At 41.1% G+C, this 16,409-nt stretch overlaps 1 protein-coding gene across 8 annotated transcripts in view; it reads left to right on the forward strand.

The window, feature by feature from the left end:
• The first annotated feature begins 1,218 nt into the window (after positions 1-1,218).
• The window catches only part of LOC110526536 (diacylglycerol lipase-alpha), a 46,899-nt gene continuing 31,708 nt past the window's right edge, over positions 1,219-16,409 (forward strand). For 3 of the 8 annotated variants that reach the window (XM_090238799.1, XM_090238800.1, XM_090238802.1), the window contains exons 1-2: positions 1,246-1,882; positions 1,959-2,067. The gene's annotated coding sequence lies outside the window, so the exon portion shown is untranslated. Of the gene's footprint in view, positions 2,068-16,409 lie in introns of all 8 variants that reach the window. The other 5 variants (XM_036980919.2, XM_021607585.3, XM_021607586.3 and 2 more) reach the window with 3 other exon arrangements.

Genomic DNA, 16,409 nt, shown 5'->3' on the forward strand with positions numbered 1-16,409 from the left:
GGTTTGCTCCTCTATTCAGTTTGCTGCAGCTAGCGACTGGAACGAGCTGCAACAAACACCCAAACTGGACAGTTTTATCTCAATCTCTTCATTCAAAGACTCAATCATGGATGCTCTTACTGACAGGTGTGGCTGCTTTGTGTGATTTATTGTCTCTACCTTCTTGCAATTTGTGCTGTTGTCTGTGCCCAATAATGTTTGTACCATGTTTTGTGTTGCTACCATGTTGTTCTTATATTGTGTTACTACCATGCTGTGTTGTCATGTTGCTGCCTTGCTATGTTGTCTTATAGGTCTCTCTTTATGTAGTGTTGTGTTGTCTATCTTGTTGTGATGTGTGTTTTGTCCTATATTTATATTGTTTTTATTTTTAATCCCAGGCCCCTGTCCCCGCAGGAGGCCTTTTGATAGGCCGTCATTGTAAATAAGAATTTGTTCTTAACTGACTTGCCTCGTTAAATCAAATAAAAATAAACATGTTTTCTGGGCCTGGCTGCTTTTGTCTTGTTTTTGACAATTAAATTATAACATTTAAACCTTTCTCACCACTGTAGTAATGCATTAAGGTGGTTACCTCCATGTACTACTAATCTATGGGAGGAAGCAGGATATAGTAGGGTGACTTATAGTAGGTGGAACATCATGGCAGATGCCTATAGCAACATTCCTGCATTCCTAAAACACACAGCAGCAATGTACGACATTAACAAGCATGACCAGCAGGGCTCAGTCAATACTCAAATAAATGTCAATGCCAACAGTCAGGTTTTGTGCCTATGTGCCTTGTAGCCTATACTGTAAGATGGGCGTTATATACAACAAACTTACAACTCTGAAAATCAGTATCCATTTGGGATATCAAGTAGGCCTATTTTCAACAGTGTCGACATTACTAAGAATGAATATTTCAGCCAGCTTATTTCTATTTTAGGGTGATGCCCGACAGTCTGCCATGGACAGATGACCCAAAGCTGTTGAGGTCGCAGCAGACTGATGGCTATAGGGTAGCCTTCCCAAGTTGTGTAGTCTAAAAGTGTTAGCCTATTAATGGAAAATGCATTTGGCTAATTATGTGCTTGTAATAATATTTGTTTTGCTGATATTTTAAAGAAAATGTGGTCTGCCCATGTTTTGCATTTAGAGCCAGTCTGAGTGCAGGGCACATCTATTTAATAAAAGTGTAGCTCAGGAAATGACGCGGGTCCACGCCCAAACTCTACAGTTGGAGATTCCTCGATATTCACAAACCACCAGTCGTGCATTTCACAGTATGCCAGCGGTTTACACAGTGCATACAATCGCCGAATCCTGCGTGAACGACGCAAATCCAACTGGCTCTATTGTAGGGCGATGGATGACGTAAAGTTCCTACGTAAATGACGCAGTGGTGATTCGGTGTTTGATCCGCAGCTGCGGAATAGGGAATGGGAATAGAAACGACGTATCTTTTCAGGGGTAAAAAATTGGTCTGTCGGCTGGTATTACAACAACCAATTTCTTGGGACCAGCTACTTGAAGTAGTTTGATTGGGTTCGGGAGTTGTCCGGTTGGTTGTCACATGATACAATATAAAAAGATTGTGTAGCGATTTATTTGTTCAACTTCACTCTCTGTCAGTGAGAAACATTGTATGGATGAACCTCCCGGCTCTCCTACATGGCGTGAAGAAACATCGGTCAGCAGATATCCTACATATCGACGACGTGTTGCAATTTATCGATGAATTAAGACCTTGAATTCCAAGGCAGAGTAAATGGAGCGCGTGTCTGCACGGTTTGACTGTAGGTTAGGGTATGATCCAGCTGCGACCCTTATCTGATTGCCTGGCCCGGATTCCAGTGGAACCTGTCACTTGAAGTACCGTGGTTAGATTCATAGGGAGGTACGTGTGTGTTCTGCCAGCCACGGTTCAGCGCAATATTGTCGCTGCGGAGTTTTACAGGGTTTATCCCCGGCAGAGCACTGGTCCAGGTCCGCGTGGAGGTGAGCTCGAGGTGGACAGGCGTAGGATGGGAGAACGAACAGAACCGATGCAGTGGGTCTTGGCAAGGCATCGTCACAATACAGGTGAGAAAGAAGCCCAACGGCTGATCATTGGAATGGGATGGGGAGGGATGTCATACAGTGACAGCGTGAATGTCTTACCTATATAGACAATAGCCTTTTCTAAATATCAACTGGGGTAGCAATATTACTCATGCATTTTTTTCTTAGCTTTTACCTACCTTGGTGATAAGAAAGAGATTAGGCAAATTCGGACATTCGGTTATATGGCTCAACAATTAGTGGCAGGTCCGTTATTGATTTAAGGAAGGCTCAACCCACAGCAAACCTTGAAGATTAGGCTAGATGTATTCAAACCTTTTCTCTACCATGTCTTTACTCCTTTATTATTCCATCATTGTGGAGTCTTTCTGCAGAATGTCCAGTGTTTTTGCATTCCTCTCAATAACCCGTTAGGACCTGGTAGGCTATGATGCTCATGTGCAGACATGCAGCCGGTGGAGAGAGACTGGATAAAGCACATGTAGCTCAATGGGTGAAGACCGAGCCTTTTATCAGCCTCATATAGCTGGGCCTACAGAGAGAAATGCTTGTCATACCAATAGAATGAATGCCCAGTCACAATCACTTTATTTCCATGAGTGCCAATATAGCTTCCCTAGGAGTGCCAATATAGCTTCCCTAGGTGCTCTGCATGTTTTCATGAAGGCTCGAACATGGACAAGTGGATCATGTAAGAAATGTGAGTTTGTATTACAGGTGTATGTCTGTGTATCAAGCATGATCTGTTTGCAGTAGTGTAAAAGAGATGATGTTCTGAAAGTTGTTACTACTTGGAGAGAGTTGTTATGACTGTTGTGTAATACTAGAAGACAAAAGCCAGTGGGCAGAGAGATGCAGTGTACATGGATTACGGCCACATTCAAAGTGTCTTCAGTGGATTTGAGACCCAGTTTGCCCCCTAAAGCTGGTTTAAATCCCTGTAGTAATCTTGCATTCAGACTCAGTTTACCCAGGGGCGTGTTCATTATGCTGATTCTGTTGCAAAGCATTTCTTAAACGGAAGCAACTGGAACATAACGGGGCGGGACCTACCTGAAGTTGTCCAATAGAAACTCTAGTTTTTTTTTACTGTGTTACAGTTCAAATACTGTAAAGATATATAAGTTGATCTTAAATAAATTCATTAGGCCCTAATCTATGGATTTCACATGACTTGGAGTACAGATATGCATCTGTTGGTCACAGATACCTTAAAAAAAAGATAGGAGTGGTGTGGATCAGAAAACCAGTCAGTATCTGGTGTGACCACCGTTTGCCTCATGCAGCGCAACACATCTCCTTTGCATAGAGTTTGTCAGGCTGTCGATTGTGGCCCGTGGAATGATGTCCCACTCTTCAATGGCTGTGCAAATTTGCTGGATATTGGCGGGAACTGGAACACGCTGTCGTACACTTTCATCCAGAGCATCCCAAACATGCTCAATGTGTGACATGTTAGGGATGTATGCAGGCTACGGAAGAATGGGGACATTTTCAGATTCGAGGAATTGTGTACAGATCCTTGTGACATGGGGCTGAGCATTATCATGCTGAAACCTGAGGTGATGGCGGCGGATGAATGGCACGACAATGGGCCTCAGGACCTCGTCACGGTATATCTGTGCATTCAAATTGCCATCGATAAAATGCGATTGTGTTCATTGTCCGTAGCTTATGCCTGCCCATACCATAACCCCACCGCCACCACAACGTTGACAGCAGCAAACTGATCACCCACATGACGCCATACACGCTCTCTGTCATCTGCCCGGTACAGTTGAAACCAGGATTTGTCTGTGAAAAGCATACTTCTCCATCGTGCCAGTGGGCATCGAAGGTGAGCATTTGCCCACTGAAGTCGGTCACGACGCCAAACTGCAGTCAGGTCAAGACCCTGGGGAGGAGGACGAGCACTCAGATGAGCTTCCATAAGACAGTTTCTGACATCTTGTGCAGAAACTCTTTGGTTGTGCAAACCCACAGTTACATCAGCTGTCCGGGTGGCTGGTCTCCGATGATCCCGCAGGTTAAGAAGCTGGATGTGGAGGTCCTGTGGTGGAGTGGTTACACGTGGTCTGCGGTTGTGAGGCTGGTTGGATGTTCTGCCAAATTCTCTAAAACAACGTTGGTAGCGGCTTATGGTAGAGAAATTAACATTAAATTCTCTGGCAACAGCTTTGATGGATATTCCTATAGTCACAACTGCACGTTCCCTCAACTGTGGCATTGTGTTGTGACAAAACTGCACATTTTAGTGGCCTTTTATTGCCCCCAGCACAAGGTACACCTGTGTAATGATCAAGCTGTTTAATCAGCTTCTTGAAATGTCACACCTGTCAGGTGGATGGATTAGCTTGGCAAATTGGAAATACTCACTAACAGTGATGTAAACACATTTCTGCACCAAAGTTGAGAGAAATAAGCTTTTTGTGTATATGAAAAATGTTTGGGATCTTTTAGCGCATGTTGCGTTTTATATTTTTGATCAGTACAGTTGAAAAACGTTCCATTTGGACTAATAATTATGCTGCAGTACTGTGGCTCTGCTGCTTCTCTACCTTAGCAGTGAGAAGAGGACAAGTTTTCTTTACTTTTTCCTTCTCAACCTCTTTCCAAACGTTTATGGAACAAGCTTGATTTCAATACCTGAGATGAGACTGGAGTGGGTATGTGTGAGATGTACATTCATGTTGCACACGCACAGATCTGTTTCCAGTAGAGGTGCTATTGAGATTTTGCTTTGGTCATTTCACAGCAACCACTCCCTAGCCAATAATTCCCATCACAACATACAAGTGTCACATTCTGGACTTCATGACAACAATCTACACGGATTTCTCCAACATAAGATTAAATCTAATTTGGGAAAGATCACACTGGTGGTATGGCCATATTATAAATTAAACTGCTTTTCTCAGACAGAAACCTGGTGTCCCTGTTTGACAAACACAACCATTTAAAAGCCTAATAATCCATTAGATCTACAGTAGGGGGCTAAGAGGTTCCTAGCCACAGTACAACAGAATACTGTCCGTTTTGTTTACACCTGCTTCCACTTACTCCCTCCCTGCTGACTCCTCAACCCCCACAGAGTACCTCTCCTCTCCTGACGGTTGTGTCTTTCACAAAGCGTGTCTGAAATGGCACCATATTCTCTATAGAGCCCTACAAACCCTAGTCAAAAGTAGTGCACTATAAAGGGAATAGGGTGCCTCTTTTTGACAGCCTCAATGTGACAAACCACATATAATGTATGTCATTGACGGTTTTTGTATTAAAAGAGGGGTAGGTTTTATCTGGAGTACTGTGATGGTAATGGCATTTTTGGACTACAAAAAGTCTGTAAATGATTGACTTGTGAAGTAATTTACAGCTACAGTTTATTAGGAGCTTATCAAGTCACATATGGTCATACATTAGGACCAAACATTTTGCAGAAGAAAATACTAAAAAATAAATGTATACAAATACTGAGCTATATTGTATGCAACATTTGTGAGGGAAATTATATTATTTTTTGCAAATGCATTTTCTCAGAGAAATATATTTAGTTTAACAAGTAATATTTCTTCTAAAAAAGGTGGTCAAAATGATTGCTTCCCCTGTTGTCAATACCTCACCCTGTGAGAATAACTGCATTAAGCCTTTTTGTTTAAATATTTTGAGATATGAGAACACATTGGGAGGGATCAGTCTTTTTTTCCTCATCTTTATCAAGGGTGCCAATAATTATGGACCTGACTGAATGCCACATACTGTATTTGTTCTAGTGTGTGGTGGTGAAAGGAAACAGGTGTTTGTGGAAGCATAGGGGGAAAACTCCCAGTGCGTTGTGTATTTTGCGAGCCCAGCCTTGCGGTGTGAGGACTGAGGAGGATATTAGGGGTGAAGTGTATTGGTGAGGTGTTCAGCATGAATAGGGGAGAGATTGGGACATTATCGAGAGTCCACAGGGGGATGTTAACCCAGGCTGGCAGAGCAGTGCAGTTGCAGCAGGGCCCTGTCTCTCCCTCCCTCTGTCTGTCGGCTCCCAGCCCTGTACCCGTCTGCTCCAGCCTCCATGTGCAGCTCTCTCCCTTTCTGCCTGGGTCAGTGTCACACTATACACAGAGCTTCTCTCTTGTGAGTTCCTATATACTCGTCACACGTTCTCCTCCTCCGTTTCTTCTCCTAGTAGGCCTACTCCTCCATTTTCCTCCTTCACCTCTCTTTTATTACGACATCCTCTTCCATGCACCATCCAGCCTACCTTTAACATGAAATCTCTAGCCTATCTCTCCCTCTTTTCCTGTCTCATCTATTAGCTTTATCCATCCATCTTTCTCCCTGGACTCACTTCTTCTCACTCTACCCACACGCTCATTGTCTATTCATATTGTAGAAGACGCTTGTGACCGTGAAAAGTGTCATGCGTTTGCACCATTTCCACAGTGAAGAAACCTACATTTTCTTTCTTTACCCCCCCCTTCTTTATCTAGCTAATCCAGGTTCTGGTTTTGGCTTCATGCCGCTCTTTCCCTTTTTTAGACTGAAAGCCATGTGCCACTCACTCCCACTCTCCCTCTGCCTCTTTCTCTGTCTTTCGCTCACACTCCCGCCCACTCAATCCCTTTCACCTCTCCTCCCTCCACACTCTATTCTGTGACTTTGTGTGATAGTATATGCATTTGGATGTATGTGTGTAAATATGAAGTTCAGATTGTGTAGCCCACTTGTTTGTGTGTACTCATTATGCATTATGTGCAGTGAAGTCTCTGTCTTTTGAGTCTGATAAAAAAACATGAGCTGGCGCACACCCAGAGAACATTATTTTATGTAGAGGTGCTGACTAACGGAGAATAAACTATAAGATATAAAATAGTCGCACACTCCATATATTAACTCAGCATCCGAAACGTTGGTGATTTACCCAATAAATTACTGGGAGTTTTTATAAATATATATTCGTTTTGATGTCTGAGCCTGGACAGAGAAATTAGAGCCTTTCTGTCGCATAGAACCGTGTGTTTTCTCCCTGATTTATGAGAAGAAATTGCATTACTGTATTTAAGGATTTATTAGAGGTATTGGATCAAACGTATTATTACAGTTGTTCAATGTCAGTGTTTTCTCTAAATAAATTACTTGAAAGTGTAACAAAAGTCCTCCCATTATGAGGATAACGACACTAAGCCTTTTTCTAAAATGTTTTATGAAATTGAAGAACACTGCCTCCTGAGTGCCATCAAAGTGTCAAAGATTCACCAACATATTTTACAGACTGAGGTATTTTCTGCATATGCATTGTTCTTTCGAAGGGCAAACCCACCGCTTTCGAAGGGCAAACCCACTTAGTATGCCAAACAAAAACTATTGATTTTAAAGTTTATCAACCCATACAACTCTATGCACAAGGAGTAATTCAACAAATGTACACTGAACATTTTACAAAACCACATTTATTGAAAGAACTAAGCAAAGATGGTAACATCATTTAGGTAAATGGTCACAAACTGAGTGATATTTCTTTTCCAAAAAATGTCTGCTCCAAATTCAAAGATGTCTTCAGAAAGAATGGGGTGTCAGCTGTGACATGACACCTTGAGTTTGAAAAAATCTCAATACAGCAGTGTTCAAGACCAGAAATTAGAGTACTACATTATACTCTAATCTCTACTTTTCTTTACTCTACTGTACTTTACTGTCCAAACCTGCGACACATAGACGTCTATGATTTGTTCAGATTTGGTCCAGACTGGACCAAATCTGAACCAATCATGGACATCTATGTTTAGGCCAGATGAAGGTTGGTCCAGACGTCTGTATTGAAATAAACTCTGCTCCAGACTGGACCAAAAAACTATGACTGTGGACATTGAAATCAAGGCCAGGGTGGACTGACAAAACGCTGTCCGGTGTCGGTCGGTGCTCAGTGGGTGAAGATGCTGGTTACAGTATATAGAATGAGAGGGAGGTCATGGGTAGATGTCAGTAAGAGCTGGGAGAGGTGACATGCATTGGAGAGAGCGAGGTACGTGGTCAGTTGCACAAATTAATGCATTCAACCAAAATGTGTCTTTCACATTTAAGGGTGCAATAGGCAGAAATCACTCCGCCATTTTGAACCAGCGACCTTTCTGTTACTGGCCCAACACTCTTAACCGCTAGGCTACCTACCGGTAGGGGTTGTCCAGAGTTTTCACATTTTTGCTTTGATGACCAGATGACAGAAATAGAAAGAAAAGTGTTATCAGCTTAACATAACAGTATGGCAGTGGAAGGGAGGACGGTAGCAACTGTGGTTTGTGACTGTTAGGATTTCCCAGTGTAGCCAATTTAATTGCAGATATTCTGTTACCGATTTGGTAACACAATTTCAGTTTTTAAAAACCAAATTCATAAACAAAATGTATCATAGTAAAAACACTAGCTAGTTGATAGGTCTCTACCTTCTTACTTCTGTGAACTTTAATTATCCTCCCTTCTCATGAGGGAGAAAGATTTGAAAATATCTTAAAGATATGTGGGGTTTTGGTAATGGAATTTTAAGGCACAAGGCAATGTTTCTTAAACTACTGAACAAAAATATAAATGCAACAATTTCAAAGATTTTACTGAGTTACAGTTCAAATAAGGATATCAGGCAATTTTAATTAATTAGGCCCTAATCTATGGATTTCACCTGACTGGGAATACAGATATGCATCTGTTAACAGATACTTAAAAAATCAAATTTGGGGCATGGATCAGCAAACAAGTACGTATCTGGTGTGACCACCATTTGCCTCATGCAGCGTGACACATCTCCTTAGCATAGAGTTGATCAGGCTGTTGATTGTGGTCTGTGGAATGTTGTCCCACTCCTCTTTAATGACTGTGCGAAGTTGCTGGATATTGGCGGGAAGTTGAACACGCTGTTGTACACATAGATCCAGAGCATCCCAAACATGCTCAATGGGTGACATGGCCTGCATACTCACCAGACATGGAAGAACTGGGATATTTTCAGCTTCCAGGAATTGTGTACAGATCCTTGCGACATGGGGCTGTGCATTGTCATGCGGCGGATGAATGGCACAACGATGGGCCTCCAGGATCTCGTCACAGTATCTCTGTGCATTGAAATTGCCATTGATAAAATACAGTTGTGTTCATTGTCCATAGCTTATGCCCGCCCATACCATAACCCCACCGCCACCATGGGGCACTCTGTTCACAATGTTGACATATGGGTGAGTATACTGCTCTCCCACACCATACACGCGGTCTGCAATCTGCCCGGTACAAGCAACGTGCCAGTGGCCATCAAAGGTGAGCATTTACCCACAGAAGTGAATTAAGACACTGAACTGCAGTCAGGTCAAGACCTGGGGAGGACAACGCGCATGCAGATGAGGTTCCCTGTGATGTTTCTGACAGTGTGTGTGTACCAGTGTGATGTTGTTCCCCTAGATTATGCACCAAGTTGCACACAAGGACCAATTCAAATAGGCCAGGTAAAGAGGGGATGTTAATAATTTGATGATAATAATAATTCTGTGTTTTTTTATTTAATTACAGCTGCATAGCTAATGTTTTTCTTTGGTGTACAAACACTTTTTCATATCAATATTGTACATACATGTGATTGTAAAAGTTTTGTATATTTTGGTTTTGCCCGTCGTGGATTATCTGTATTTCCGTACCCCCTTATTGTTCTCTTTTGCCTGACCTTCAGCATAGCAAGGTGCCTGAGAGCTAGGACTGTGCCAAAGCTTAACAAAATGTGTGTTGTCTCTTCGTGTGCAGGGCAAATAAAAATAATTCCACTAGCAGACCTTCAGTTGTGGCAGCGTCCTAATTAATAGTACACAACGCAGAACGAACCACGCTACATGTGCAGAAATTCATGTTTACACGTGGCCTGCAGTTATGAGGCCGGTTGGACGTACTGCCAAATTCTCTAAAACAATGTTGGAGGTGGCTTATGGTAAAGAAATGAACATTAAATTCTCTGGCAATGGCTTGACATTCCTGTAGTCAGCATGTCAATTGCATGCTCCCTCAACTTGAGACATCTGTGGCATTGTGTTGTACGACAAAACTGCACATTTTAGAGTGGCCTATTATTGTCTCCAGCACAAGGTACACATGTGTAATGATCGAGCTGTTTAATCAGCTTCTTGAAATGCCACACCTGTCAGGTGGATGGATTAGCCTGGCAAATTACGAATGCTTACTAACGGGGATGTAAACATATTTCTGCACAAAATATGAGAGAAATAAACGTTTGTGTGTATGGAACATTTCTGGGATCTTTTATTTCAGCTCATGAAACATGGGACCAACATGTTACATGTGTTTTATATTTTTGTTCAGTGTAAATGTGTTTTGTGTTTTTATGATACTTTTTTAAGACTTTTTCTGGTAGATGTTTTCTAAGACAAATTTTTCATATGTTTGACAAGAAAATAACACCTTTGTTTATCCATTTTTTTTTTAGGGTAACATTTACATATATATTTTTTAAATATATTCCTTAATTTCTCAAATATATATATATATGACTCATAGTTTTCATTTGACACCCAATTTGACATGCTCCTATGAACTTAACATGTTGGTGCTCATGAGTCATTTGACATGGAAATGACCCCTAGCACCGGTTCCAATCCAAATTCCAATGCAGTTTAGCAAACTCCAGGGGCACTGAATAAGGTCAATAACGTCAAGAATTTTATCAAGTACCATGACATTTTAACCAAAATCCTGGTTGCCTCTGCCAGGAGACTGAAACTTGTGAATCTTCCAGCAAGACATTGACCCCAAGCACACAAGTCCATAAGTATAGAGGAAGGATATAGAAGGATTCTCTATGGAGGAATGGTCTATGATCAATCCCAATGGTTTCTCCAATCTTATAAAACATTTTAGAAAAAGGCTCAGCGTTGTTATCCTTGGAGGGTGCTGTATTTTTGAAAACCGGGGATCCAATAATTTTGAGCCCTTTTCTTTTCAATTTTTATTTTTTATTACTTGTTCAACAAAATCTCTTTGAGAAATTATATTTTTAGGTCATACAATTGTTTGTATTTTTGGGGCACACAATATAGCTCAGTATTATTTTTATACTGTATTTTTTTGCTTGTCTTTATCAAGGGATCCAATAATTCTAGATACCACCATATACACAGTCCCCTCCAAAGGCATTGCGATGAGGTGACAGCTAGCTTTCAGATTAAGTGTCAAAGAATGTCAACCAGCCATACCGACAGAGAGGCTGAAGCATTGGACTGGGGATAATTGGACTGCATTTAAATAACTAATCTACTAATCACACATCAAATTACTAACCAATATACCTCCATCTATCCTACCTCCTCAAATTCATCAGGCCTCAAATGGCTATGAAATGAAATGTGGGTCCAAGATAGTGCTGATGGTTTGGAGTGGGTGGGTTTGGGTCATGGCCTCAATTACTTTACTATGATGAGATTTTCTATCAGGTAAAAGGCCACCTAGGGTGATAGGCAGTATGTTTACAAAATACCTCATTCAATTTGATAGAAGTTAACCTGATTTTACCAAGCTTTTTGAAAATGAATTTTCTCTGTAATGTTTGATTTAATAGTAGGCCTAGCCTATAGGAGAGCAGCCTTTTTCTAACCTCACCTGAAGGAAAGCTTTACAAATACCACAATTTAGAGCTTTATGACAGTAATGGGAGTGATAACCTGGTTTGTTTATTTTCAAACCAGTTGTATTGCTCTCTGTGTTTGCAGAGATGTCCTAATGTCCAGAGACAGTCTATTTGCTTTTATGGGCGAACCCTCCTGAGTTGGCCTAAAACGGAGAGAGAGAGGGAGGCAAGATGTTTGCTTACCAAACTTAAACATGAAGCATCACTGTGTGACCCACTTACACTTGACCTGATGCAAATGGCACGTGGAGACTACCGCAGTTAGACTCAAAATGCTGTATGAGACAGAAACAGTTTGGTTTAATGTGCTGCATAAACAAGCTTGGCACAATAAACCTGCTGTAACTAGTATGTGAAATAGGGATCCGGTGTTAAACCTACTGTCAAATGTAGTATAGCTCACTAAACAAATGGCCGTGTAAAATAGTTCATTGTGAACATGACTTTAACCATCTGTATGGGCTATTTTCTTTTTTATTTCACCTTTATTTAACAAGGTAGGCAAGGTGAGAACAAGTTCTCATTTAAAACTGCGACCTGGCCAAGATGAAGCATAGCTGTGCGACCAAGAACAACAACACAGAGTTACACATAAACAAACGTACAGTCAATAACAGAAAATAAAAATAGAAAGATCTATGTACAGTGTGTGTAGATGTAGGGAGGTAGGCAGTAAATTGGCCATAGAGGTGAAAATAATTACAATTTAGCATTAATACTGGAGTGATATATGTGCAGATGATGATGTGCAGGTAGAGATACTGGGGTGCAAGAGAATCTGAGAATCAGTGGGATGATTTGAAGCGGGCTGTCCATGCTCGGCAACCATCAAACCTAACTGAACTAGAGATGTTTTGTAAGGAGGAATGGTCCAAAATACCTTCATCCAGAATCCAGACACTCATTAGAGGCTAGGGGAAGTGTCTAGAGGCTGTTATTTTAGCAAAAGGAGGCTCTACTAAATATTGATGTGATTTTTCTATTGGGGTGCCCAAATTTATGCACCGGTCTAATTTTGTTTTGATGCATATTGCACATTTTCTGTTAATCCAATAAACCTAATTTCACTACTGAAATATTACTGTGTCAGTTATTTAATAGATCAAAATGAAATGGCTGATCCAAACACCCAATTATTTATATGGAATGGAAATTGTCACGGGTGCCCAAACTTTTTCATACGACTACATATACAGTGGGGCAAAAAAGTATTTAGTCAGCCACCAATTGTGCAAGTTCTCCCACTTAAAAAGATGAGGCCTGTAATTTTCATCATAGGCACACTTCAACTATGACAGACAAAATTACAAAATAAAATCCAGAAAATCACATTGTAGGATTTTTTATGAATTTATTTGCAAATTATGGTGGAAAATAAGTATTTGGCCACCTACAAACAAGCAAGATTTGTGGCTCTCACAGACCTGTAACTTCTTCTTTAAGAGGCTCCTCTGTCCTCCACTCGTTACTTGTATTAATGGCACCTGTTTGAACTTGTTATCAGTATAAAAGACCTCCACAACCTCAAACAGTCACACTCCAAACTCCACTATGGCCAAGACCAAAGAGCTGTCAAAGGACACCAGAAACAAAATTGTAGACCTGCACCAGGCTGGGAAGACTGAATCTGCAATAGGTAAGCAGCTTGGTTTGAAGAAATCAACTGTGGGAGCAATTATTAGGAAATGGAAGACATACAAGACCACTGATAATCTCCCTCGATCTGGGGCTCCACGCAAGATCTCACCCCGTGGGGTCAAAATGATCACAGTACCACACAGGGGGACCTAGTGAATGTCCTGCAGGGAGCTGGGACCAAAGTAACAAAGCCTACCATCAGTAACGCACTACGCCGCCAGGGACTCAAATCCTGCAGTGCCAGACGTGTCCCCCTGCTTAAGCCAGTGCATGTCCAGGCCCGTCTGAAGTTTGCTAGAGAGCATTTGGATGATCCAGAAGAAGATTGGGAGAATGTCATATGGTCAGATGAAACCAAAATATAACTTTTTGGTAAAAACTCAACTCGTCGTGTTTGGAGGACAAAGAATGCTGAGTTGCATCCAAAGAACACCATACCTACTGTGAAGCATGGGGGTGGAAACATCATGCTTTGGGGCTGTTTTTCTGCAAAGGGACCAGGACGACTCATCCGTGTAAAGGAAAGAATGAATGGGGCCATGTATCGTGAGATTTTGAGTGAAAACCTCCTTCCATCAGCAAGGGCATTGAAGATGAAACGTGGCTGGGTCTTTCAGCATGACAATGATCCCAAACACACCGCCCGGGCAACGAAGGAGTGGCTTCGTAAGAAGCATTTCAAGGTCCTGGAGTGGCCTAGCCAGTCTCCAGATCTCAACCCCATAGAAAATCTTTGGAGGGAGTTGAAACTCCGTGTTGCCCAGCAATTGCCCCAAAACATCACTGCTCTAGAGGAGATCTGCATGGAGGAATGGGCCAAAATACCAGCAACAGTGTGTGAAAACCTTGTGAAGACTTACAGAAAACGTTTGACCTCTGTCATTGCCAACAAAGGGTATATAACAAAGTATTGAGAAACTTTTGTTATTGACCAAATACTTATTTTCCACCATAATTTGCAAATAAATTCATTAAACATCCTACAATGTGATTTTCTTTTTCTCATTGTGTCTGTCATAGTTGAAGTGTACCTATGATGAAAATTACAGGCCTTTCTCATCTTTTTAAGTGGGAGAACTTGCACAATTGGTGGCTGACTAAATACTTTTTTGCCCCTGTGTGTGTATGTGTATATATATATATATATATATATATATATATATATATGTGTGTGTGTGTATATGTATGTATGTATGTATGTATGTATGTATATATATGTGTATGTATGTATATATGTGTATGTATGTATATACATACATACATACATACATACATACATACATACATACATACATACAGTGCCTTGCGAAAGTATTCGGCCCCCTTGAACTTTGCGACCTTTTTCCACATTTCAGGCTTCAAACATAAAGATATAAAACTGTATTTTTTTGTGAAGAATCAACAACAAGTGGGACACAATCATGAAGTGGAACGACATTTATTGGATATCTCAAACTTTTTTAACAAATCAAAAACTGAAAAATTGGGCATGCAAAATTATTCAGCCCCCTTAAGTTAATACTTTGTAGCGCCACCTTTTGCTGCGATTACATCTGTAAGTCGCTTGGGGTATGTCTCTATCAGTTTTGCACATCGAGAGACTGACATTTTTTCCCATTCCTCCTTGCAAAACAACTCGAGCTTAGTGAGGTTGGATGGAGAGCATTTGTGAACAGCAGTTTTCAGTTCTTTCCACAGATTCTCGATTGGATTCAGGTCTGGACTTTGACTTGGCCATTCTAACACCTGGATATGTTTATTTTTGAACCATTCCATTGTAGATTTTGCTTTGTTTTGGATCATTGTCTTGTTGGAAGACAAATCTCCGTCCCAGTCTCAGGTCTTTTGCAGACTCCATCAGGTTTTCTTCCAGAATGGTCCTGTATTTGGCTCCATCCATCTTCCCATCAATTTTAACCATCTTCCCTGTCCCTGCTGAAGAAAAGCAGGCCCAAACCATGATGCTGCCACCACCATGTTTGACAGTGGGGATGGTGTGTTCAGGGTGATGAGCTGTGTTGCTTTTACGCCAAACATAACGTTTTGCATTGTTGCCAAAAAGTTCAATTTTGGTTTCATCTGACTAGAGCACCTTCTTCCACATGTTTGGTGTGTCTCCCAGGTTGCTTGTGGCACACTTTAAACGACACTTTTTATGGATATCTTTAAGAAATGGCTTTCTTCTTGCCACTCTTCCATGAAGGCCAGATTTGTGCAATATACGACTGATTGTTGTCCTATGGACAGAGTCTCCCACCTCAGCTGTAGATCTCTGTAGTTCATCCAGAGTGATCATGGGCCTCTTGGCTGCATCTCTGATCAGTCTTCTCCTTGTATGAGCTGAAAGTTTAGAGGGACGGCCAGGTCTTGGTAGATTTGCAGTTATCTGATACTCCTTCCATTTCAATATTATCGCTTGCACAGTGCTCCTTTGGATGTTTAAAGCTTGGGAAATCTTTTTGTATCCAAATCCGGCTTTAAACTTCTTCACAACAGTATCTCGGACCTGCCTGGTGTGTTCCTTGTTCTTCATGATGCTCTCTGCGCTTTTAACGGACCTCTGAGACTATCACAGCGCAGGTGCATTTATACGGAGTCTTGATTACACACAGGTGGATTGTATTTATCATCATTAGTCATTTAGGTCAACATTGGATCATTCAGAGATCCTCACTGAACTTCTGGAGAGAGTTTGCTGCACTGAAAGTAAAGGGGCTGAATAATTTTGCACGCCCAATTTTTCAGTTTTTGATTTGTTAAAAAAGTTTGAAATATCCAATAAATGTCATTCCACTTCATGATTGTGTCCCACTTGTTGTTGATTCTTCACAAAAAATACAGTTTTATATCTTTGTTTGAAGCCTGAAATGTGGCAAAGGGTCGCAAAGTTCAAGGGGGCCGAATACTTTCACAAGGCACTATATATATATATATTTATTTATTTATTAGTTATGAAATTGTGAAAATGTTTAATATTCCACCCATGAGGCCACTAGGCAATTTTAATACAGGAAAGGGTTTTAATAATTGTTTTGAGTGACGTCACTGGACAGACAAAGCATTATGC

The sequence above is a fragment of the Oncorhynchus mykiss genome, chromosome 6 (genome assembly GCF_057628025.1).
Source record: "Oncorhynchus mykiss isolate SJ-2025 chromosome 6, ASM5762802v1, whole genome shotgun sequence".
Lineage (NCBI taxonomy): Eukaryota > Metazoa > Chordata > Actinopteri > Salmoniformes > Salmonidae > Oncorhynchus > Oncorhynchus mykiss.